Source organism: Microtus pennsylvanicus, chromosome 12 (genome assembly GCF_037038515.1).
Source record: "Microtus pennsylvanicus isolate mMicPen1 chromosome 12, mMicPen1.hap1, whole genome shotgun sequence".
Lineage (NCBI taxonomy): Eukaryota > Metazoa > Chordata > Mammalia > Rodentia > Cricetidae > Microtus > Microtus pennsylvanicus.
In genome coordinates this window covers 93,062,258-93,085,698 of record NC_134590.1, presented here as the reverse complement: position 1 = coordinate 93,085,698, position 23,441 = coordinate 93,062,258, and the positions used below count along the sequence as shown (strand labels likewise).

The following is a 23,441-nucleotide window of genomic DNA, read 5'->3' as shown; positions in this document are numbered from 1 at the left end:
GCTGTGGGGTTAGATAAAGCTGCAGAGGAGAGCTGTGGGGGGTAGAGCTGCAGAGGACAGCTGTGGGGGGTAGAGCTGCAGAGGACAGCTGTGGGGGGTAGAGCTGCAGAGGACAGCTTGGGGGGTAGAGCTCCAGAGGACAGCTGTGGGGGGTAGAGCTGCAGAGGACAGCTGTGGGGGGGTAGAGCTGCAGAGGACAGCTGTGGGGGGGTACAGCTGCAGAGGTTAGCTGTGGGGGGGAGAGCTGCAGAGGACAGCTGTGGGGTGGATAGAGCTGCAGAGGACAGCTGTGGGGGGGGATAGAGCTGCAGAGGACAGCTGTGGGGGGGATAGAGCTGCAGAGGACAGCTGTGGGGGGGATAGAGCTGCAGAGGACAGCTGTGCGGGGGGTAGGGGTAGAGCTGCAGAGGAAAGCTGTGGTGGGTAGAGCTGCAGGGGACCGCTGTGGGGGGGAGAGCTGCAGAGGACAGCTGTGGGGGGGGTAGAGCTGCAGAGGACAGCTGTGGGGGGGTAGAGCTGCAGAGGACATCTGTGGGGTGTAGAGCTGCAGAGAACCGCTGTGGGGGGGTAGAGCTGCAGAGGACCTCTGTGGGGGGGGTTGAGCTGCAGAGGACCGCTGTGAGGGGGTAGAGATGCAGAGGACCGCTGTGGGGAGTTGAGAGCTGCAGAGGACAGCTGTGGGGGGGAGAGCTGCAGAGGACCGCTGTGGGGGGGTAGAGCTGCAGAGGACCGCTGTTTGGGGGGTGAGGTGCAGAGGACCGCTGTGTGGGGGGGTAGAGCTGCAGAGGACAGCTGTGGGGGGGTAGAGCTGCAGAGGACAGCTGTGGGGGGTAGAGCTTCAGAGGACCGCTGTGGGGGGTAGAGCTGCAGAGGACAGCTGTGGGGGGGGAGAACTGCAGTAGGACAGCTGTGGGGGGTGGAGAGCTGCAGAGGACAGCTGTGCGGGTAGAGCTGCAGAGGACAGCTGTGGGGGGTAGAGCTGCAGAGGACAGCTGTGGGGGGTAGAGCTGCAAAGGCCAGCTGTGGGGGGGTAGAGCTGCAGAGGACAGCTGTTGGGGGGGAGATCTGCAGAGGACCGCTGTGGGGGGTAGAGCTGCAGAGGACAGCTGTGGGGGAGTAGAGATATAGAGGACAGCTGTGGGGAGGGTAGAGCTGCAGAGGACAGCTGTGTGTGGTAGAGCTGCAGAGGACCGCTCTGGAGGGTAGAGCCACAATAGGACAGCTGTGGGGGGTGGACCTGCAGAGGACAGCTGTGCGGGGGGAGAGCTGCAGAGGACAGCTGTGGGGGGTAGAGCTGCAGAGGAGAGCTGTGGGGGGGGAGAGCTGCAGAGGACAGCTGTGGGGGGGTAGAGCTGCAGAGGACAGCTGTGGGGGGGGAGAGCTGCAGAGGACAGCTGTGGGGGGATAGAGCTGCAGAGGACAGCTGTGGGGGGTAGAGCTGCAGAGGACAGCTGTGGGGGGTAGAGCTGCAGAGGACAGCTGTGGGGGGTAGAGCTGCAGAGAACAGCTGTTGGGGGGTAGAGCTGCAGAAGACAGCTGTGGGGGGGGTAGAGTTGCAGAGGACTGCTATGGGGGGTGGAGCTGCAGAGGACAGCTGTGGGAGGTAGAGCTGCAGAGGACAGCTGTGGGGGGTAGAGCTGCAGAGGACAGCTGTGCGGGGTAGAGCTGCAGAGGACAGCTGTGTGGGAAGAGCTGCAGAGGACAGCTGTGGGGGGGTAGAGCTGCAGAGGACAGCTGTGGGGGTAGAGCTGCAGAGGACAGCTGTGGGGGGGCTAGAGCTGCAGAGGACAGCTGTGTTGGGTACAGCTGCAGAGGACAGCTGTGGGGGGGGTAGAGATGCAGAGGACAGCTGTGGGGGTAGAGCTGCAGAGGACAGCTGTGGGGGTAGAGCTGCAGAGGACAGCTGTGGGGGTAGAGCTGCAGAGGACAGCTGTGGGGGTAGAGCTGCAGAGGACAGCTGTGGGGGTAGAGCTGCAGAGGACAGCTGTGGGGTTAGAGCTGCAGAGGACAGCTGTGGGGGTAGAGCTGCTGAGGACAGCTGTGGGGGGGGTAGAGCTGCAGAGGACAGCTGGGGGGGTAGAGCTGAAGAGGACAGCTGTGTTGGGGGGAGAGCTGCTGAGGACATCTGTGGGGGGGGTAGAGCAGCAATAGGACAGCTGTGGGGGGGTAGAGCTGCAGAGGACAGCTGTGGGGGTAGAGCTGCAGAGGACAGCTGTGGGGGTAGAGCTGCAGAGGACAGCTGGGGGGGGTAGAGCTGAAGAGGACAGCTGTGGGGGGGGAGAGCTGCAGAGGACCGCTGTGGGGCGGTAGAGCTGCAGAGGACAGCTGTGGGGGGTAGAGCTGCAGAGGACAGCTGTGGAGGGGGAGAGCTGCAGAGGACAGCTGTGGGGGTGTAGAGCTGCAGAGGACAGCTGTGGGTTGTAGAGCTGCTGAGGACAGCTGTGGGGGTAGAGCTGCAGAGGACAGCTGTGGGGGGGGGGTAGAGCTGCAGAGGACAGCTGTGGGGGTAGAGCTGCAGAGGACAGCTGTGGGGGGTAGAGCTGCAGACGATAGCTGTTTGGGCTAGAGCTGCAGAGGACAGCTTTGGGGGGGTAGAGCTGCAGAGGACAGCTGTGGGGGGTAGATCTGCAGAGGACAGCTGTGGGGGTAGAGCTGCAGAGGACAGCTGTGGGGGTAGAGCTGCAAAGGACAGCTGTGGGGGTAGAGCTGCAGAGGACAGCTGTGGGGGTAGAGCTGCAGAGGACAGCTGTGGGGGTAGAGCTGCAGAGGACAGCTGTGGGGGTAGAGCTGCAGAGGACAGCTGTGGGGGTAGAGCTGCTGAGGACGGCTGTGGGGGTAGAGCTGCAGAGGACAGCTGTGGGGGGGAGAGCTGCAGAGGACCGCTGTGGGGTGGGTAGAGCTGCAGAGGACAGCTGTTGGGTTAGAGCTGCAGAGGACAGCTGTGGGGGTAGAGCTGCAGAGGATAGCTGTGGGGGGGTAGAGCTGCAGAGGACAGCTGTGGGGGTAGAGCTGCTGAGGACAGCTGTGGGGGGGTAGAGCAGCAATAGGACAGCTGTGGGGGGGTAGAGCTGCAGAGGACAGCTGTGGGGGTAGAGCTGCTGAGGACAGCTTTGGGGGGGTAGAGCAGCAATAGGACAGCTGTGGGGGGGTAGAGCTGCAGAGGACAGCTGTGGGGGTAGAGCTGCAGAGGACAGCTGTGGGGGTAGAGCTGCAGAGGACAGCTGGGGGGGTAGTGCTGAAGAGGACAGCTGTGGGGATAGAGCTGCAGAGGACAGCTGTGGGGGTAGAGCTGCAGAGGACAGCTGTGGGGGTAGAGCTGCAGAGGACAGCTGTGGGGGTAGAGCTGCAGAGGACAGCTGTGGGGGTAGAGCTGCAGAGGACAGCTGTGGGGTTAGAGCTGCAGAGGACAGCTGTGGGGGTAGAGCTGCAAAGGACAGCTGTGGGGGGGGGTAGAGCTGCAGAGGACAGCTGTGGGGGTAGAGCTGCTGAGGACAGCTGTGGGGGGGTAAGCAGCAATAGGACAGCTGTGGGGGGGTAGAGCTGCAGAGGACAGCTGTGGGGGGAGATCTGCAGAGGAGAGCTGTGGGGGTAGAGCTGCAGAGGACAGCTGGGGGGGTAGAGCTGTAGAGGACAGCTGTGGGGGGGAGAGCTGCAGAGGACAGCTGTGGGGGGGTAGAGCTGCAGAGGAGAGCTGTGGGGGGTAGACCTGCAGAGGACAGCTGTGGAGGGGGAGGGCTGCAGAGGACAGCTGTGGGGGTGTAGAGCTGCAGAGGACAGCTGTGGAGGGGTAGAGCTGCAGAGGACCGCTGTGGGGGGTAGAGCTGCAGAGGACAGCTGTGGGGGGGGGGTAGAGCTGCAGAGGACAGCTGTGGGGGTAGAGCTGCAGAGGACAGCTGTGGGGGGTAGAGCTGCAGACGATAGCTTTGGGGGGGTAGAGCTGCAGAGGACAGCTGTGGGGGGGTAGAGCTGCAGAGGACAGCTGTGGGGGTGTAGAGCTGCAGAGGACAGCTGTGGGGGTGTAGAGCTGCAGAGGACCGCTGTGGGGGGTAGAGTTGCAGAGGACAGCAGTGGGGGTAGAACTGCAGAGGACAGCTGTGGGGGGGAGAGCTGCAGAGGACAGCTGTGGGGGGGGTAGAGCTGCAGAGGACAGCTGTGGGGGTAGAGCTGCAGAGGACAGCTGTGGGGGGGTAGGGGTAGAGCTGCAGAGGACAGCTGTGGGGGTAGAGCTGCAGAGGACAGCTGTGGGGGTAGAGCTGCAGAGGACAGCTGTGGGGGTAGAGCTGCAGAGGACAGCTGTGGGGGTAGAGCTGCAGAGGACAGCTGTGGGGTTAGAGCTGCAGAGGACAGTTGTGGGGGTAGAGCTGCAGAGGACAGCTGTGGGGGTGTAGAGCTGCAGAGGACAGCTGTGGGGGTAGAGCTGCTGAGGAAAGCTGTGGGGGGGTAGAGCAGCAATAGGACAGCTGTGGGGGGGTAGAGCTGCAGAGGACAGCTGTGGGGGTAGAGCTGCAGAGGACAGCTGTGGGGGTAGAGCTGCAGAGGACAGCTGTGGGGGTAGAGCTGCAGAGGACAGCTGGGGGGGTAGAGCTGAAGAGGACAGCTGTGTTGGGGGGAGAGCTGCAGAGGACAGCTGTGGGGGGGGTAGAGCTGCAGAGGACAGCTGTGGGGGGTAGAGCTGCAGAGGACAGCTGTGGAGGGGGAGAGCTGCAGAGGACAGCTGTGGGGGTGTAGAGCTGCAGAGGACAGCTGTGGGGGGGGGTAGAGCTGCAGAGGACAGCTGTGGGGGAGAGCTGCTGAGGAAAGCTGTGGGGGGGTAGAGCAGCAATAGGACAGCTGTGGGGGGGTAGAGCTGCAGAGGACAGCTGTGGGGGTAGAGCTGCAGAGGACAGCTGTGGGGGTAGAGCTGCAGAGGACAGCTGTGGGGGTAGAGCTGCAGAGGACAGCTGGGGGGGTAGAGCTGAAGAGGACAGCTGTGGGGGGGGGGAGCTGCAGAGGACAGCTGTGGGGGGGTAGAGCTGCAGAGGACAGCTGTGGGGGGTAGAGCTGCAGAGGACAGCTGTGGAGGGGGAGAGCTGCAGAGGACAGCTGTGGGGGTGTAGAGCTGCAGAGGACAGCTGTGGGGGGTAGAGCTGCTGAGGACAGCTGTGGGGGTAGAGCTGCAGAGGACAGCTGTGGGGGGGGTAGAGCTGCAGAGGACAGCTGTGGGGGTAGAGCTGCAGAGGACAGCTGTGGGGGGTAGAGCTGCAGACGATAGCTGTGGGGGGGTAGAGCTGCAGAGGACAGCTGTGGGGGGGTAGAGCTGCAGAGGACCGCTGTGGGGGGTAGAGCTGCAGAGGACAGCTGTGGGGGGGGTAGAGCTGCAGAGGACAGCTGTGGGGGTAGAGCTGCAGAGGACAGCTGTGGGGGGGCTAGAGCTGCAGAGGACAGCTGTGGTGGGTAGAGCTGCAGAGGACAGCTGTGGGGGGGGTAGAGCTGCAGAGTACAGCTGTGGGGGTAGAGCTGCAGAGGACAGCTGTGGGGGTAGAGCTGCAGAGGACAGCTGTGGGGGTAGAGCTGCAGAGGACAGCTGTGGGGGTAGAGCTGCAGAGGACAGCTGTGGGGTTAGAGGTGCAGAGGACAGCTGTGGGTGTAGAGCTGCAGAGGACAGCTGTGGGGGGGGGGTAGAGCTGCAGAGGACAGCTGTGGGGGTAGAGCTGCTGAGGACAGCTGTGGGGGGGTAGAGCAGCAATAGGACAGCTGTGGGGGGGTAGAGCTGCAGAGGAGAGCTGTGGGGGTAGAGCTTCAGAGGACAGCTGTGGGGATAGAGCTGCAGAGGACAGCTGGGGGGGTAGAGCTGTAGAGGACAGCTGTAGGGAGGAGAGCTGCAGAGGACAGTTGTGGGGGGTTAGAGCTGCAGAGGACAGCTTGGGGGGTAGAGCTGCAGAGGACAGCTGTGGAGGGGGAGAGCTGCAGAGGACAGCTGTGGGGGTGTAGAGCTGCAGAGGACAGCTGTGGAGGGGTAGAGCTGCAGAGGACCGCTGTGGGGGGTAGAGCTGCAGAGGACAGCTGTGGGGGGGTAGAGCTGCAGAGGACAGCTGTGGGGGTAGAGCTGCAGAGGACAGCTGTGGGGGGTAGAGCTGCAGACGATAGCTGTGGGGGTGTAGAGCTGCAGAGGACAGCTGTGGGGGGTAGAGCTGCAGAGGACAGCTGTGGGGGTGTAGAGCTGCAGAGGACAGCTGTGGGGGTGTAGAGCTGCAGAGGACCGCTGTGGGGGGTAGAGTTGCAGAGGACAGCTGTGGGGGTAGAGCTGCAGAGGACAGCTGTGGGGGGGAGAGCTGCAGAGGACAGCTGTGGGGGGGGTAGAGCTGCAGAGGACAGCTGTGGGGGTAGAGCTGCAGAGGACAGCTGTGGGGGTAGAGCTGCAGAGGACAGCTGTGGGGGTAGAGCTGCAGAGGACAGCTGTGGGGGTAGAGCTGCAGAGGACAGCTGTGGGGGTAGAGCTGCAGAGGACAGCTGTTGGGTTAGGGCTGCAGAGGACAGCTGTGGGGGTAGAGCTGCAGAGGACAGCTGTGGGGGGTGGTAGAGCTGTAGGGGACAGCTGTGGGGGTAGAGCTGCAGAGGAAAGCTGTGGGGGGGTAGAGCAGCAATAGGACAGCTGTGGGGGGGTAGAGCTGCAGAGGACAGCTGTGGGGGTAGAGCTGCAGAGGACAGATGTGCGGGTAGAGCTGCAGAGGACAGCTCGGGGGGTAGAGCTGAAGAGGACAGCTGTATGGGGGGAGAGCTGCAGAGGACAGCTGTGGGGGGTAGAGCTGCAGAGGACAGCTGTGGGGGGTAGAGCTGCAGAGGACAGCTGTGGAGGGGGAGAGCTGCAGAGGACAGCTGTGGGGGTGTAGAGCTGCAGAGGACAGCTGTGGGGGGTAGAGCTGCTGAGGACAGCTGTGGGGGTAGAGCTGCAGTGGACAGCTGTGGGGGGGGTAGAGCTGCAGAGGACAGCTGTGGGGGTAGAGCTGCAGAGGACCCCTGTGGGGGGTAGAGCTGCAGACGATAGCTGTGGGGGGGTCGAGCTGCAGAGGACAGCTGTGGGGGGGTAGAGCTGCAGAGGACAGCTGTGGAGGGTAGAGCTGCAGAGGACAGCTGTGGGGGTGTAGAGCTGCAGAGGACCGCTGTGGGGGGTAGAGTTGCAGAGGACAGCTGTGGGGGTAGAGCTGCAGAGGACAGCTGTGGGGGGGGGAGAGCTGCAGAGGACAGCTGTGGAGGGTAGAGCTGCAGAGGACAGCTGTGGGGGGTAGAGCTGCAGAGGACAGCTGTGGGGAGGTAGAACTGCAGAGGACAGCTGTGGGGGGTAGAGCTGCAGGTGACAGCTGTGGGGGGGTAGAGCTACAGAGGACAGCTGTGTGGGGGGTAGAGCTGCAGAGGACCGCTTTGGGGGATACAGCTGCAGTAGGAGAGCTATGGGGGGTAGAGCTGCAGAGTACAGCTGTGGGGGGGTAGAGCTGCAGAGGACAGCTGTGGGGGGGGGTAGAGCTGCAGAGGACAGCTGTGGGGGGTAGAGCTGCAGAGGACAGCTGTGGGGGTGTAGAGCTGCAGAGGACCGCTGTGGGGAGTAGAGTTGCAGAGGACAGCAGTGGGGGTAGAGCTGCAGAGGACAGCTGTGGGGGGGAGAGCTGCAGAGGACAGCTGTGGGGGGGGTAGAGCTGCTGAGGACAGCTGTGGGGGTAGAGCTGCAGAGGACAGCTGTGGGGGTAGAGCTGCAGAGGACAGCTGTGGGGGTAGAGCTGCAGAGGACAGCTGTGGGGGTAGAGCTGCAGAGGACAGCTGTGGGGGTAGAGCTGCAGAGGACAGCTGTGGGGTTAGAGCTGCAGAGGACAGCTGTGGGGGTAGAGCTGCAGAGGACAGCTGTGGGGGTGTAGAGCTGCAGAGGACAGCTGTGGGGGTAGAGCTGCTGAGGAAAGCTGTGGGGGGGTAGAGCAGCAATAGGACAGCTGTGGGGGGGTAGAGCTGCAGAGGACAGCTGTGGGGGTAGAGCTGCAGAGGACAGCTGTGGGGGTAGAGCTGCAGAGGACAGCTGTGGGGTAGAGCTGCAGAGGACAGCTGGGGGGTAGAGCTGAAGAGGACAGCTGTGGGGGGGGAGAGCTGCAGAGGACAGCTGTGGGGGGGTAGAGCTGCAGAGGACAGCTGTGGGGGGTAGAGCTGCAGAGGACAGCTGTGGAGGGGGAGAGCTGCAGAGGACAGCTGTGGGGGTGTAGAGCTGCAGAGGACAGCTGTGGGGGGGGTAGAGCTGCAGAGGACAGCTGTGGGGGAGAGCTGCTGAGGAAAGCTGTGGGGGGGTAGAGCAGCAATAGGAGAGCTGTGGGGGGGTAGAGCTGCAGAGGACAGCTGTGGGGGTAGAGCTGCAGAGGACAGCTGTGGGGGTAGAGCTGCAGAGGACAGCTGTGGGGGTAGAGCTGCAGAGGACAGCTGGGGGGGTAGAGCTGAAGAGGAGAGCTGTGGGGGGGGAGAGCTGCAGAGGACAGCTGTGGGGGGGTAGAGCTGCAGAGGACAGCTGTGGGGGGTAGAGCTGCAGAGGACTGCTGTGGAGGGGGAGAGCTGCAGAGGACAGCTGTGGGGGTGTAGAGCTGCAGAGGACAGCTGTGGGGGGTAGAGCTGCTGAGGACAGCTGTGGGGGTAGAGCTGCAGAGGACAGCTGTGGGGGGGGGTAGAGCTGCAGAGGACAGCTGTGGGTGTAGAGCTGCAGAGTACAGCTGTGGGGGGTAGAGCTGCAGACGATAGCTGTGGGGGGGTAGAGCTGCAGAGGACAGCTGTGGGGGGGTAGAGCTGCAGAGGACCGCTGTGGGGGGTAGAGCTGCAGAGGACAGCTGTGGGGGGGGTAGAGCTGCAGAGGACAGCTGTGGGGGTAGAGCTGCACAGGACAGCTGTGGGGGGGCTAGAGCTGCAGAGGACAGCTGTGGTGGGTAGAGCTGCAGAGGACAGCTGTGGGGGGGGTAGAGCTGCAGAGTACAGCCGTGGGGGTAGAGCTGCAGAGGACAGCTGTGGGGGTAGAGCTGCAGAGGACAGCTGTGGGGGTAGAGCTGCAGAGGACAGCTGTGGGGGTAGAGCTGCAGAGGACAGCTGTGGGGTTAGAGCTGCAGAGGACAGCTGTGGGGGTAGAGCTGCAGAGGACAGCTGTGGGGGGGGGTAGAGCTGCAGAGGACAGCTGTGGGGGTAGAGCTGCTGAGGACAGCTGTGGGGGGGTAGAGCAGCAATAGGACAGCTGTGGGGGGGTAGAGCTGCAGAGGACAGCTGTGGGGGTAGAGCTGCAGAGGACAGCTGTGGGGGTAGAGCTGCAGAGGACAGCTGGGGGGGTAGAGCTGTAGAGGACAGCTGTGGGGAGGAGAGCTGCAGAGGACAGTTGTGGGGGGGTAGAGCTGCAGAGGACAGCTTGGGGGGTAGAGCTGCAGAGGACAGCTGTGGAGGGGGAGAGCTGCAGAGGACAGCTGTGGGGGTGTAGAGCTGCAGAGGACAGCTGTGGAGGGGTAGAGCTGCAGAGGACCGCTGTGGGGGGTAGAGCTGCAGAGGACAGCTGTGGGGGGGGTAGAGCTGCAGAGGACAGCTGTGGGGGTAGAGCTGCAGAGGACAGCTGTGGGGGGTAGAGCTGCAGACGATAGCTGTGGGGGTGTAGAGCTGCAGAGGACAGCTGTGGGGGGGTAGAGCTGCAGAGGACAGCTGTGGGGGTGTAGAGCTGCAGAGGACAGCTGTGGGGGTGTAGAGCAGCAGAGGACCGCTGTGGGGGGTAGAGTTGCAGAGGACAGCTGTGGGGGTAGAGCTGCAGAGGACAGCTGTGGGGGGGAGAGCTGCAGAGGACAGCTGTGGGGGGGGGTAGAGCTGCAGAGGACAGCTGTGGGGGTAGAGCTGCAGAGGACAGCTGTGGGGGTAGAGCTGCAGAGGACAGCTGTGGGGGTAGCGCTGCAGAGGACAGCTGTGGCGGTAGAGCTGCAGAGGACAGCTGTGGGGGGTAGAGCTGCAGAGGACAGCTGTGGGGAGGTAGAACTGCAGAGGACAGCTGTGGGTGGTAGAGCTGCAGGTGACAGCTGTGGGGGGGTAGAGCTGCAGAGGACAGCTGTGTGGGGGGTAGAGCTGCAGAGGACCGCTTTGGGGGATAGAGCTGCAGTAGGGGAGCTATGGGGGGTAGAGCTGCAGAGGACAGCTGTGGGGGTAGAGCTGCAGAGGACAGCTGTGGGGGGTAGAGCTGCAGACGATAGCTGTGGGGGGGTAGAGCTGCAGAGGACAGCTGTGGGGGGGTAGAGCTGCAGAGGACCGCTGTGGGGGGTAGAGCTGCAGAGGACAGCTGTGGGGGGGGTAGAGCTGCAGAGGACAGCTGTGGGGGTAGAGCTGCAGAGGACAGGTGTGGGGGGGCTAGAGCTGCAGAGGACAGCTGTGGTGGGTAGAGCTGCAGAGGACAGCTGTGGGGGGGGGTAGATCTGCAGAGTACAGCTGTGGGGGTAGAGCTGCAGAGGACAGCTGTGGGGGTAGAGTTGCAGAGGACAGCTGTGGGGGTAGAGCTGCAGAGGACAGCTGTGGGGGTAGAGCTGCAGAGGACAGCTGTGGGGTTAGAGGTGCAGAGGACAGCTGTGGGTGTAGAGCTGCAGAGGACAGCTGTGGGGGGGGTAGAGATGCAGAGGACAGCTGTGGGGGTAGAGCTGCTGAGGACAGCTGTGGGGGGGTAGAGCAGCAATAGGACAGCTGTGGGGGGGTAGAGCTGCAGAGGACAGCTGTGGGGGTAGAGCTGCAGAGGACAGCTGTGGGGGTAGAGCTGCAGAGGACAGCTGGGGGGGTAGAGCTGTAGAGGACAGCTGTAGGGAGGAGAGCTGCAGAGGACAGTTGTGGGGGGGTAGAGCTGCAGAGGACAGCTTGGGGGGTAGAGCTGCAGAGGACAGCTGTGGAGGGGGAGAGCTGCAGAGGACAGCTGTGGGGGTGTAGAGCTGCAGAGGACAGCTGTGGAGGGGTAGAGCTGCAGAGGACCGCTGTGGGGGGTAGAGCTGCAGAGGACAGCTGTGGGGGGGGTAGAGCTGCAGAGGACAGCTGTGGGGGTAGAGCTGCAGAGGACAGCTGTGGGGGGTAGAGCTGCAGACGATAGCTGTGGGGGTGTAGAGCTGCAGAGGACAGCTGTGGGGGGGTAGAGCTGCAGAGGACAGCTGTGGGGGTGTAGAGCTGCAGAGGACAGCTGTGGGGGTGTAGAGCTGCAGAGGACCGCTGTGGGGGGTAGAGTTGCAGAGGACAGCTGTGGGGGTAGAGCTGCAGAGGACAGCTGTGGGGGGGAGAGCTGCAGAGGACAGCTGTGGGGGGGGGTAGAGCTGCAGAGGACAGCTGTGGGGGTAGAGCTGCAGAGGACAGCTATGGGGGTAGAGCTGCAGAGGACAGCTGTGGGGGTAGAGCTGCAGAGGACAGCTGTGGGGGTAGAGCTGCAGAGGACAGCTGTGGGGGTAGAGCTGCAGAGGACAGCTGTTGGGTTAGAGCTGCAGAGGACAGCTGTGGGGGTAGAGCTGCAGAGGACAGCTGTGGGGGGTGGTAGAGCTGCAGGGGACAGCTGTGGGGGTAGAGCTGCAGAGGAAAGCTGTGGGGGGTAGAGCAGCAATAGGACAGCTGTGGGGGGGTAGAGCTGCAGAGGACAGCTGTGGGGGTAGAGCTGCAGAGGACAGCTGTGGGGGTAGAGCTGCAGAGGACAGCTCGGGGGGTAGAGCTGAAGAGGACAGCTGTGGGGGGGGAGAGCTGCAGAGGACAGCTGTGGGGGGTAGAGCTGCAGAGGACAGCTGTGGGGGGTAGAGCTGCAGAGGACAGCTGTGGAGGGGGAGAGCTGCAGAGGACAGCTGTGGGGGTGTAGAGCTGCAGAGGACAGCTGTGGGGGGTAGAGCTGCTGAGGACAGCTGTGGGGGTAGAGCTGCAGTGGCCAGCTGTGGGGGGGGTAGAGCTGCAGAGGACAGCTGTGGGGGTAGAGCTGCAGAGGACAGCTGTGGGGGGTAGAGCTGCAGACGATAGCTGTGGGGGGGTCGAGCTGCAGAGGACAGCTGTGGGGGGGTAGAGCTGCAGAGGACAGCTGTGGAGGGTAGAGCTGCAGAGGACCGCTTTGGGGGATAGAGCTGCAGAGGACAGCTGTGGGGGGGTAGAGCTGCAGAGGACAGCTGTGGGGGTAGAGCTGCAGAGGACAGCTGTGGGGGGTAGAGCTACAGACGATAGCTGTGGGGGGGTCGAGCTGCAGAGGACAGCTGTGGGGGGGTAGAGCTGCAGAGGACAGCTGTGTGGGGGGTACAGCTGCAGAGGACCGCTTTGGGGGATAGAGCTGCAGTAGCAGAGCTATGGGGGGTAGAGCTGCAGAGGACAGCTGTGGGGGGGTAGAGCTGCAGAGGACAGCTGTGGGGGGGGGGGTAGAGCTGCAGAGGACAGCTGTGGGGGGTAGAGCTGCAGAGGACAGCTGTGGGGGTGTAGAGCTGCAGAGGACCGCTGTGGGGGGTAGAGTTGCAGAGGACAGCAGTGGGGGTAGAGCTGCAGAGGACAGCTGTGGGGGGGGTAGAGCTGCAGAGGACAGCTGTGGGGGGGGTAGAGCTGCAGAGGACAGCTGTGGGGGTAGAGCTGCAGAGGACAGCTGTGGGGGTAGAGCTGCAGAGGACAGCTGTGGGGGTAGAGCTGCAGAGGACAGCTGTGGGGGTAGAGCTGCAGAGGACAGCTGTGGGGGTAGAGCTGCAGAGGACATCTGTGGGGTTAGAGCTGCAGAGGACAGCTGTGGGGGTAGAGCTGCAGAGGACAGCTGTGGGGGTGTAGAGCTGCAGAGGACAGCTGTGGGGGTAGAGCTGCTGAGGAAAGCTGTGGGGGGGTAGAGCAGCAATAGGACAGCTGTGGGGGGTAGAGCTGCAGAGGACAGCTGTGGGGGTAGAGCTGCAGAGGACAGCTTTGGGGGTAGAGCTGCAGAGGACAGCTGTGGGGGTAGAGCTGCAGAGGACAGCTGGGGGGGTAGAGCTGAAGAGGACAGCTGTGGGGGGGGAGAGCTACAGAGGACAGCTGTGGGGGGGTAGAGCTGCAGAGGACAGCTGTGGGGGGTAGAGCTGCAGAGGACAGCTGTGGAGGGGGAGAGCTGCAGAGGACAGCTGTGGGGGTGTAGAGCTGCAGAGGACAGCTGTGGGGGGGGTAGAGCTGCAGAGGACAGCTGTGGGGGAGAGCTGCTGAGGAAAGCTGTGGGGGGGTAGAGCAGCAATAGGACAGGTGTGGGGGGGTAGAGCTGCAGAGGACAGCTGTGGGGGTAGAGCTGCAGAGGACAGCTGTGGGGGTAGAGCTGCAGAGGACAGCTGTGGGGGTAGAGCTGCAGAGGACAGCTGGGGGGGTAGAGCTGAAGAGGAGAGCTGTGGGGGGGGGAGAGCTGCAGAGGACAGCTGTGGGGGGGTAGAGCTGCAGAGGACAGCTGTGGGGGGTAGAGCTGCAGAGGACAGCTGTGGAGGGGGAGAGCTGCAGAGGACAGCTGTGGGGGTGTAGAGCTGCAGAGGACAGCTGTGGGGGGTAGAGCTGCTGAGGACAGCTGTGGGGGTAGAGCTGCAGAGGACAGCTGTGGGGGGGGTAGAGCTGCAGAGGACAGCTGTGGGGGTAGAGCTGCAGAGTACAGCTGTGGGGGGTAGAGCTGCAGACGATAGCTGTGGGGGGGTAGAGCTGCAGAGGACAGCTGTGGGGGGGTAGAGCTGCAGAGGACCACTGTGGGGGGTAGAGCTGCAGAGGACAGCTGTGGGGGGGGTAGAGCTGCAGAGGACAGCTGTGGGGGTAGAGCTGCAGAGGACAGCTGTGGGGGGGCTAGAGCTGCAGAGGACAGCTGTGGTGGGTAGAGCTGCAGAGGACAGCTGTGGGGGGGGTAGAGCTGCAGAGTACAGCTGTGGGGGTAGAGCTGCAGAGGACAGCTGTGGGGGTAGAGCTGCAGAGGACAGCTGTGGGGGTAGAGCTGCAGAGGACAGCTGTGGGGGTAGAGCTGCAGAGGACAGCTGTGGGGTTAGAGCTGCAGAGGACAGCTGTGGGGGTAGAGCTGCAGAGGACAGCTGTGGGGGGGGTAGAGCTGCAGAGGACAGCTGTGGGGGTAGAGCTGCTGAGGACAGCTGTGGGGGGGTAGAGCAGCAATAGGACAGCTGTGGGGGGGTAGAGCTGCAGAGGACAGCTGTGGGGGTAGAGCTGCAGAGGACAGCTGTGGGGGTAGAGCTGCAGAGGACAGCTGGGGGGGTAGAGCTGTAGAGGACAGCTGTGGGGAGGAGAGCTGCAGAGGACAGTTGTGGGGGGGTAGAGCTGCAGAGGACAGCTTGGGGGGTAGAGCTGCAGAGGACAGCTGTGGAGGGGGAGAGCTGCAGAGGACAGCTGTGGGGGTGTAGAGCTGCAGAGGACAGCTGTGGAGGGGTAGAGCTGCAGAGGACCGCTGTTGGGGGGTAGAGCTGCAGAGGACAGCTGTGGGGGGGGTAGAGCTGCAGAGGACAGCTGTGGGGGTAGAGCTGCAGAGGACAGCTGTGGGGGGTAGAGCTGCAGACGATAGCTGTGGGGGTGTAGAGCTGCAGAGGACAGCTGTGGGGGGGTAGAGCTGCAGAGAACAGCTGTGGGGGTGTAGAGCTGCAGAGGACAGCTGTGGGGGTGTAGAGCTGCAGAGGACCGCTGTGGGGGGTAGAGTTGCAGAGGACAGCTGTGGGGGTAGAGCTGCAGAGGACAGCTGTGGGGGGGAGAGCTGCAGAGGACAGCTGTGGGGGGGGTAGAGCTGCAGAGGACAGCTGTGGGGGTAGAGCTGCAGAGGACAGCTGTGGGGGTAGAGCTGCAGAGGACAGCTGTGGGGGTAGAGCTGCAGAGGACAGCTGTGGGGGTAGAGCTGCAGAGGACAGCTGTGGGGGGTAGAGCTGCAGAGGACAGCTGTGGGGATGTAGAACTGCAGAGGACAGCTGTGGGGGGTAGAGCTGCAGGTGACAGCTGTGGGGGGGTAGAGCTGCAGAGGACAGCTGTGTGGGGGGTAGAGCTGCAGAGGACCGCTTTGGGGGATAGAGCTGCAGTAGGAGAGCTATGGGGGGTAGAGCTGCAGAGGACAGCTGTGGGGGGGTAGAGCTGCTGAGGACAGCTGTGGGGGGGGGTAGAGCTGCAGAGGACAGCTGTGGGGGGTAGAGCTGCAGAGGACAGCTGTGGGGGTGTAGAGCTGCAGAGGACCGCTGTGGGGGGTAGAGTTGCAGAGGACAGCAGTGGGGGTAGAGCTGCAGAGGACAGCTGTGGGGGGGAGAGCTGCAGAGGACAGCTGTGGGGGGGGTAGAGCTGCAGAGTACAGCTGTGGGGGTTGAGCTGCAGAGGACAGCTGTGGAGGGGGAGAGCTGCAGAGGACAGCTGTGGGGGTAGAGCTGCAGAGGACAGCTGTGGGGGTAGAGCTGCAGAGGACAGCTGTGGGGGTAGAGCTGCAGAGGACAGCTGTGGGGTTAGAGCTGCAGAGGACAGCTGTGGGGGTAGAGCTGCAGAGGACAGCTGTGGGGGTGTAGAGCTGCAGAGGATAGCTGTGGGGGTAGAGCTGCTGAGGAAAGCTGTGGGGGGGTAGAGCAGCAATAGGACAGCTGTGGGGGGGTAGAGCTGCAGAGGACAGCTGTGGGGGTAGAGCTGCAGAGGACAGCTGTGGGGGTAGAGCTGCAGAGGACAGCTGTGGGGGTAGAGCTGCAGAGGACAGCTGGGGGGGGTAGAGCTGAAGAGGACAGCTGTGGGGGGGGAGAGCTGCAGAGGACAGCTGTGGGGGGGTAGAGCTGCAGAGGACAGCTGTGGGGGGTAGAGCTGCAGAGGACAGCTGTGGAGGGGGAGAGCTGCAGAGGACAGCTGTGGGGGTGTAGAGCTGCAGAGGACAGCTGTGGGGGGGGTAGAGCTGCAGAGGACAGCTGTGGGGGAGAGCTGCTGAGGAAAGCTGTGGGGGGGTAGAGCAGCAATAGGACAGCTGTGGGGGGGTAGAGCTGCAGAGGACAGCTGTGGGGGTAGAGCTGCAGAGGACAGCTGTGGGGGTAGAGCTGCAGAGGACAGCTGTGGGGGTAGAGCTGCAGAGGACAGCTGGGGGGGTAGAGCTGAAGAGGAGAGCTGTGGGGGGGGGGAGAGCTGCAGAGGACAGCTGTGGGGGGGTAGAGCTGCAGAGGACAGCTGTGGGGGGTAGAGCTGCAGAGGACAGCTGTGGAGGGGGAGAGCTGCAGAGGACAGCTGTGGGGGTGTAGAGCTGCAGAGGACAGCTGTGGGGGGTAGAGCTGCTGAGGACAGCTGTGGGGGTAGAGCTGCAGAGGACAGCTGTGGGGGGGGTAGAGCTGCAGAGGACAGCTGTGGGGGTAGAGCTGCAGAGTACAGCTGTGGGGGGTAGAGCTGCAGACGATAGCTGTGGGGGGGTAGAGCTGCAGAGGACAGCTGTGGGGGGGTAGAGCTGCAGAGGACCGCTGTGGGGGGTAGAGTTGCAGAGGACAGCTGTGGGGGGGGTAGAGCTGCAGAGGACAGCTGTGGGGGTAGAGCTGCAGAGGACAGCTGTGGGGGGGCTAGAGCTGCAGAGGACAGCTGTGGTGGGTAGAGCTGCAGAGGACAGCTGTGGGGGGGGTAGAGCTGCAGAGTACAGCTGTGGGGGTAGAGCTGCAGAGGACAGCTGTGGGGGTAGAGCTGCAGAGGACAGCTGTGGGGGTAGAGCTGCAGAGGACAGCTGTGGGGTTAGAGCTGCAGAGGACAGCTGTGTGGGTAGAGCTGCAGAGGACAGCTGTGGGGGGGGGTAGAGCTGCAGAGGACAGCTGTGGGGGTAGAGCTGCTGAGGACAGCTGTGGGGGGGTAGAGCAGCAATAGGACAGCTGTGGGGGGGTAGAGCTGCAGAGGACAGCTGTGGGGGTAGAGCTGCAGAGGACAGCTGTGGGGGTAGAGCTGCAGAGGACAGCTGGGGGGGTAGAGCTGTAGAGGACAGCTGTGGGGAGGAGAGCTGCAGAGGACAGTTGTGGGGGGGTAGAGCTGCAGAGGACAGCTTGGGGGGTAGAGCTGCAGAGGACAGCTGTGGAGGAGGAGAGCTGCAGAGGACAGCTGTGGGGGTGTAGAGCTGCAGAGGACAGCTGTGGAGGGGTAGTGCTGCAGAGGACCGCTGTGGGGGGTAGAGCTGCAGAGGACAGCTGTGGGGGGGGGTAGAGCTGCAGAGGACAGCTGTGGGGGTAGAGCTGCAGAGGACAGCTGTGGGGGGTAGAGCTGCAGACGATAGCTGTGGGGGTGTAGAGCTGCAGAGGACAGCTGTGGGGGGGTAGAGCTGCAGAGGACAGCTGTGGGGGTGTAGAGCTGCAGAGGACAGCTGTGGGGGTGTAGAGCTGCAGAGGACCGCTGTGGGGGGTAGAGTTGCAGAGGACAGCTGTGGGGGTAGAGCTGCAGAGGACAGCTGTGGGGGGTAGAGCTGCAGAGGACAGCTGTGGGGGTAGAGCTGCAGAGGACAGCTGTGGGGGTAGAGCTGCAGAGGACAGCTGTGGGGGTAGAGCTGCAGAGGACAGCTGTGGGGGTAGAGCTGCAGAGGACAGCTGTGGGGGTAGAGCTGCAGAGGACAGCTGTTGGGTTAGAGCTGCAGAGGACAGCTGTGGGGGTAGAGCTGCAGAGGACAGCTGTGGGGGGGGGTAGAGCTGCAGGGGACAGCTGTGGGGGTAGAGCTGCAGAGGAAAGCTGTGGGGGGGTAGAGCAGCAATAGGACAGCTGTGTGGGGGTAGAGCTGCAGAGGACAGCTGTGGTGGTAGAGCTGCAGAGGACAGCTGTGGGGGTAGAGCTGCAGAGGACAGCTCGGGGGGTAGAGCTGAAGAGGACAGCTGTGGGGGGGGGAGAGCTGCAGAGGACAGCTGTGGGGGGTAGAGCTGCAGAGGACAGCTGTGGGGGGTAGAGCTGCAGAGGACAGCTGTGGAGGGGGAGAGCTGCAGAGGACAGCTGTGGGGGTGTAGAGCTGCAGAGGACAGCTGTGGGGGGTAGAGCTGCTGAGGACAGCTGTGGGGGTAGAGCTGCAGTGGACAGCTGTGGGGGGGTAGAGCTGCAGAGGACAGCTGTGGGGGTAGAGCTGCAGAGGACAGCTGTGGGGGGTAGAGCTGCAGACGATAGCTGTGGGGGGGTAGAGCTGCAGAGGACAGCTGTGGGGGGGTAGAGCTGCAGAGGACAGCTGTGGAGGGTAGAGCTGCAGAGGACAGCTGTGGGGGTGTAGAGCTGCAGAGGACCGCTGTGGGGGGTAGAGTTGCAGAGGACAGCTGTGGGGGTAGAGCTGCAGAGGACAGCTGTGGGGGGGGAGAGCTGCAGAGGACAGCTGTGGGGGGTAGAGCTGCAGAGGACAGCTGTGGGGGGTAGAGCTGCAGAGGACAGCTGTGGGGAGGTAGAACTGCAGAGGACAGCTGTGGGGGGTAGAGCTGCAGGTGACAGCTGTGGGGGGGTAGAGCTGCAGAGGACAGCTGTGTGGGGGGTAGAGCTGCAGAGGACCGCTTTGGGGGATAGAGCTGCAGTAGGAGAGCTATGGGGGGTAGAGCTGCAGAGGACAGCTGTGGGGGGGTAGAGCTGCAGAGGACAGCTGTGTGGGGGGGTAGAGCTGCAGAGGACAGCTGTGGGGGGTAGAGCTGCAGAGGACAGCTGTGGTGGGGTAGAGCTGCAGAGGACAGCTGTGGGGGGGTAGAGCTGCAGAGGACAGCTGTGGGGGGGGGTAGAGCTGCAGAGGACAGCTGTGGGGGGTAGAGCTGCAGAGGGCAGCTGTTTGTGGGGGTAGAGCTGCAGAGGACAGCTGTGGGGGGGAGAGCTGCAGAGGACAGCTGTGGGGGGGGATAGAGCTGCAGAGGACTGCTGTGGGGGGGAGAGCTGCAGTAGGACAGCTGTGGGAGGGGGGGGCAGAGCTGCAGTAGCACCGCTCTGGATGAGTAGATCTGCAGTAGGGACACAACTGTGGAGGGATAGAGGACAGCTCTGGAGTCTGGAGCCATAATAGGACAGCTCAGCCCTAGAGGGAAAGATGTCCCGACTTGTTGGGAAGCGAAGCTACCTGAAACTGGGGTGCAGTGTGAAATGGTCTCCCGGCAGGATAGAGCAGTCCGGTTCTTCTCCTGGTGAGTCACTACAGCTGAACTCTGCTCTGTTTCCCTAAGGGGATGTCCTAGCAGAGCTATCAGCTTCTTCTCCAGACCAAGATATTACTTCTTTTGCTAACACTCTGCTAAAGGAGAAGCCACTGCAGAAATACAGCAATCTCCTTCTGCTCTGGCTAAAAGTTGTTACTTTTTCTGCTCCGCCCTCCTAAGGGACTATCCCAGCAAGGTTCTGTTCTGTTCTGTTCTGCTCAGTGCCCAGCCCCAAGGGACGTCCAGCCATGCTCTTCTATTCTGCACTGGTGAAGGAAGATTGCCACCCAAGACTCTTCTGAGAAAGACATTTATTTGGGAAGGAGGAGTCCAGGAGAGTGGCTGCCTTTGCCAGGGTGGTGAAACACAGCCCCCAACTGAACAGGCTTCTTAGGGGCAGAGTTTTCCCAGGGAGAAAAGGGATTGGTTTTCTCTGCTCAGGGATTGGTTAGTTTTATTGGTCAGGGACAGAAATGGCTCTGATTTCAGTGCCAAACTGTGTTTCTTACACTGGTCCTTTCTGGCCTTTTGGCTGTAATCTTAGGGCCAGGGCATATTTCTTTCACTGGCTCTGATTCTAGGGGCAAAGGGTGTTTCTTTGACCCTGGTTTCAGAGTCAGGGCATCTTTCTTTCTTTCTTTCTTTCTTTCTTTCTTTCTTTCTTTCTTTCTTTCTTTCTTTCTTTCTTTCTTTCTGTTCCATTTTATTTTTCCAAGGTGTTTTCTTCTATCCTTATGAAGCCATTTTACATGGGCTTTGGTGGAGGTCGTGGTGCAGCACCAGCAGGTCTAAATCGTGGTGGGGGTGTTCTGTCCTTCCGAGCTTCCCGGGATCGATTCCTGACTACCTTGCAATGAATAGCACAGCTCACATAGTAATGCAGCTTGACATAGAGTTTGGGGAGCACATAAGCATCGAAGACACTTGCTTCGGATATGTCCCTGAAAGCAGCCGCCTCTACGATGTTCTTATGACAAACTTCTTAATGGCCTTGTCCTTGAGCACACAGCGGGTGCAGTTAGTGCAGCGAATTGGTTGCACATGGCCGCGGCCCTTTTTGGCACGACCGTTGTTTCTCCTTTTTTTTTTGGTCATCTTGGAGCCAAGTCCCGAAAGCAGGGTATGTTTCTTTGGTTTGGGGTTCAGGGATAAAGTTTTTTTCCCCCCTGGCTTAGATTTCAGATTCAGGGTGTGTTTCTTTCACTGACTCTGGGTTCAGAGTCAGGGTCCTCAGGAATTTGTTGGTTTTCCTGCTCCAGTTGGCCCTTGTGCCCTACATTTTCCTCAATTTCTTTAAAGGAATGTTTTATCTCCTCTTTAAGGGTCTCTATCGTCGTCATAAAGTTATTTTTAAGGCCGTTTTCTTCTGCTCCTTCTGAATTGGGATGTCAGGTCTTACTGTTGTAGAACCACTGGTGGTGCCATTTTACTCTGTGGTTAAATATATTCTGGCACTGCCATGTACTCTTCTGGGTTTGGGCTAATTATAGGCACAGGTGGTGCCTTTAGCTTGGCACAGGGGGGGGGTCCTCTTTTCCTCCAGTTGGTGCAGGTGGTTTCCATGCTTCAGGGTACAGCTGCTGCGTGGGTGGTGGGGCTGCCATGGTGGGGGAGGGGCACAGGATGTGTCTCGACGGGCTCTCCAGCTGGACACCAGTCTCTCACCTCTTCCTCCTGTTGGTGCCCATGGGATAAATGGCCTTTAGAATGGCTGGTGAGACTGGTGGAGCAGTTTTACCTGCTGATTGGCTGCTGGGGCTGTGATGAGTGGGGGAGGAGCACAGGATGTACTCCATGGCCTAGAGCCTAGAGCCTAGAAACTGGACTGGTTTGGTTTAGAGATGTGTCGCTCACATCTCTTCTTCTAATTGGCGCAGGTGGAAGCTGTGCCTATGGGATCCTCTGATCATATTTCTTTTACAAAGAAGGGTGCCTTTGTGTTTGGGGACTAGTTGTTAGAAATTGAAAGGTCATCATGTTGGATGTTTTCATTAATGAATAGGTAGTGTGCTTCCCTTCTCTTTTGGATTAATTTTGATTTGAAGATCTTCATGTGCATTTTATATACTTATGGGCATATTGGATGAACAATGAGGCCACATTTCTCCACTGTGGGTTACGGATCAAACCCAAGTGTTTCACACATAATATGCAAATAGTCTGCCAATAAGTCCTCTTTTACACAGAATTTCTTGACCTAGTTTTAGTGACACACAGTTGCAATCCCAGCACTTGAAAAGCTGAAGCAAAAGGATCACCACTAGCATGCGGCCAGACCAAAGCACAGACTGCGACTATGCTCTAAAGACACAAAACAATTTTGCCAGTATAGGGCCAAGAAACATGCAAACTCTACAGCATGTTACTGAGAAATGAAATTGTGAGTTTCCCTAGTCCAATAAGAGACCAACTGGTGATGCCTGTTATATGGTTAGACTTCCCATGAGCTAGAGTTAAAAGATTTTAAAATAAATATGTCACTTTCCCTTTATTTTTGCCATTCTTGAAGAGTTGCCATATATCTCTGTATTATAGTCTGATTTAATCAGTACATTAAATTAACAGAGCATGAGAGCACATACTTGTCATGCTCGTAATTTGGAGGCAGATGCAGGAAGTTCAAGACTGCTCTGACTCAAAAAGTGAGTTTAGGCCTGCCAGAACTACAAAGAGATCCTCTGCGAAAAGGCCCACAAGAAATATAGATGTGTTTGAATATAAGAGTGAGACTATCTGTGGGTTAGAATTCAGCGAAGTAGTGCTGGTGAGGCTGGCTCAGTAGGAAAAGTACTTGGTATGCAAGCCTGATGTAGAAGGAGAAATCAACTACTGAACGCTGTCCTCTGATCTTCAAGTTCTCATTATGGCCCTTCCGTGCCTGCCCTAACACACACGACACACATGCAATTCTAAATGTTTAAATGTCTAGATGGGATAAAGGAATGCACTCTGGTCTTGAATCACACTTAAATTTTTTGATGGGATTAAAATATCTCATCAATGTATGTATAGATATTATTAAACAGTTAAGTCTTACAATGAAAATGAAGTGTTTTATATGGTACTATTTGTCTTTCTCCTATAGCTCCTTTTAATCAACTAGGACCTTTATGTGCCACCTTAGAAAGACTTTGATTTTTTTGTTTTTCTTTCCTTTTTGAGATACGACATTTTGGGCCAAAATCTAGCCTTGAAGTCCTGTCCCTATTCTCTTGCTTCCTTCCACTTCCTACTTGGTAAGATCAGAGATTTCAGGCCTCCATGTCTATCTGAAGAAGACCTTTTCTAAAGATTTGATTTTAGGGAGACCTCTTTTTTTGCAGACTACAGTCTTTAGCCTAAATGTCAATATTTTGGGTTCAGAACTATATATAATTATATAGGGATCCGATGTTGTTAACTTGACAAGCAAGAACTGTTCATTTGGTCCTGTGGATTCTTACTGGTGGACAGTAAAATCCTGTTTTTTTTTTAGATACAGCCCTTGGTGGGACATTCTGAGGGTCTGCTTTCTCCAAGATAAACATATCTTCTGCTGGTGATAACAGTCAGAAACTGAAACCACATTGTACATAAACAATGTCTAGGAGTTGAAAAGATGGCTGCGTAGAAAGAATGTATATAAACTTTGCAGAAGACAGAGTTCAGTTCCCATACCCATTTTGCCATTTCTGTTGACTAGGATCCATTCCTATTCCAGATTTATGGGCTTTCAAAAAGCTGTAATAGCTTGTATCCTATATTCTTTTCTTTCTCCTGGGATATTCCTGTGTTGCTTTCTTGTGTGTTGTTTCTAAAGGTAGTGTTTCATATAGGCCAGGCTGCCCTCAAACTTCCTATGGCCCAAGAATGATTTTCAGTGTTTCATCTTACTACATCTACCTCTTCACTTGTTCCTTTCAGGAACAGGAATTGAACTGAGGGATTCACACATGCTAGGCAAGAATGCTGCCAACTGAGATCGATCTATGGTCCCTTTATTCTTTTAGATTTATTAGGATTTTATGATTTACATGCTTGCATAAACTGTGTCTTCCTGGTGCTCATGCAGACCAGAAAGAGTCAGATCCCCTAGGGGTGTAGTTTCAGGTGGTTGTGAGTGACTGTCACTTGTCTACCTGGTATTTACTGAAGTCAGAAAAGAGCACTGAGTTCTCTTGACCTGATGATAGGAATAGTTGGTAAATACAAGTGAGTGCTGAGAACTGGTCTAGGACAGGTGATCTTATGTGTTGACACATCTTTATATACTCCATCATTTTATTATTCTTTTTGGGATAAGCATTTACTCTGCTAATGTTTCTGAGAATTCTTTGATTTGACAGTCAGAACTAAACATGCATTCCTCCCTAGGAATTATTAGCCATACAATTTATAAGGGATCACTTC

The 23,441-nt window shown here is 59.5% G+C and overlaps 1 protein-coding gene and 1 pseudogene across 2 annotated transcripts in view; one reads left to right on the top strand and one right to left on the bottom strand.

Moving 5' to 3' along the window:
* The window catches only part of LOC142832295 (uncharacterized), a 57,151-nt gene that overhangs the window by 26,824 nt on the left and 6,886 nt on the right, over window positions 1-23,441 (top strand). The window lies entirely within an intron of this gene.
* On the bottom strand, window positions 19,754-20,162 carry LOC142832300 (small ribosomal subunit protein eS26 pseudogene; annotated as a pseudogene).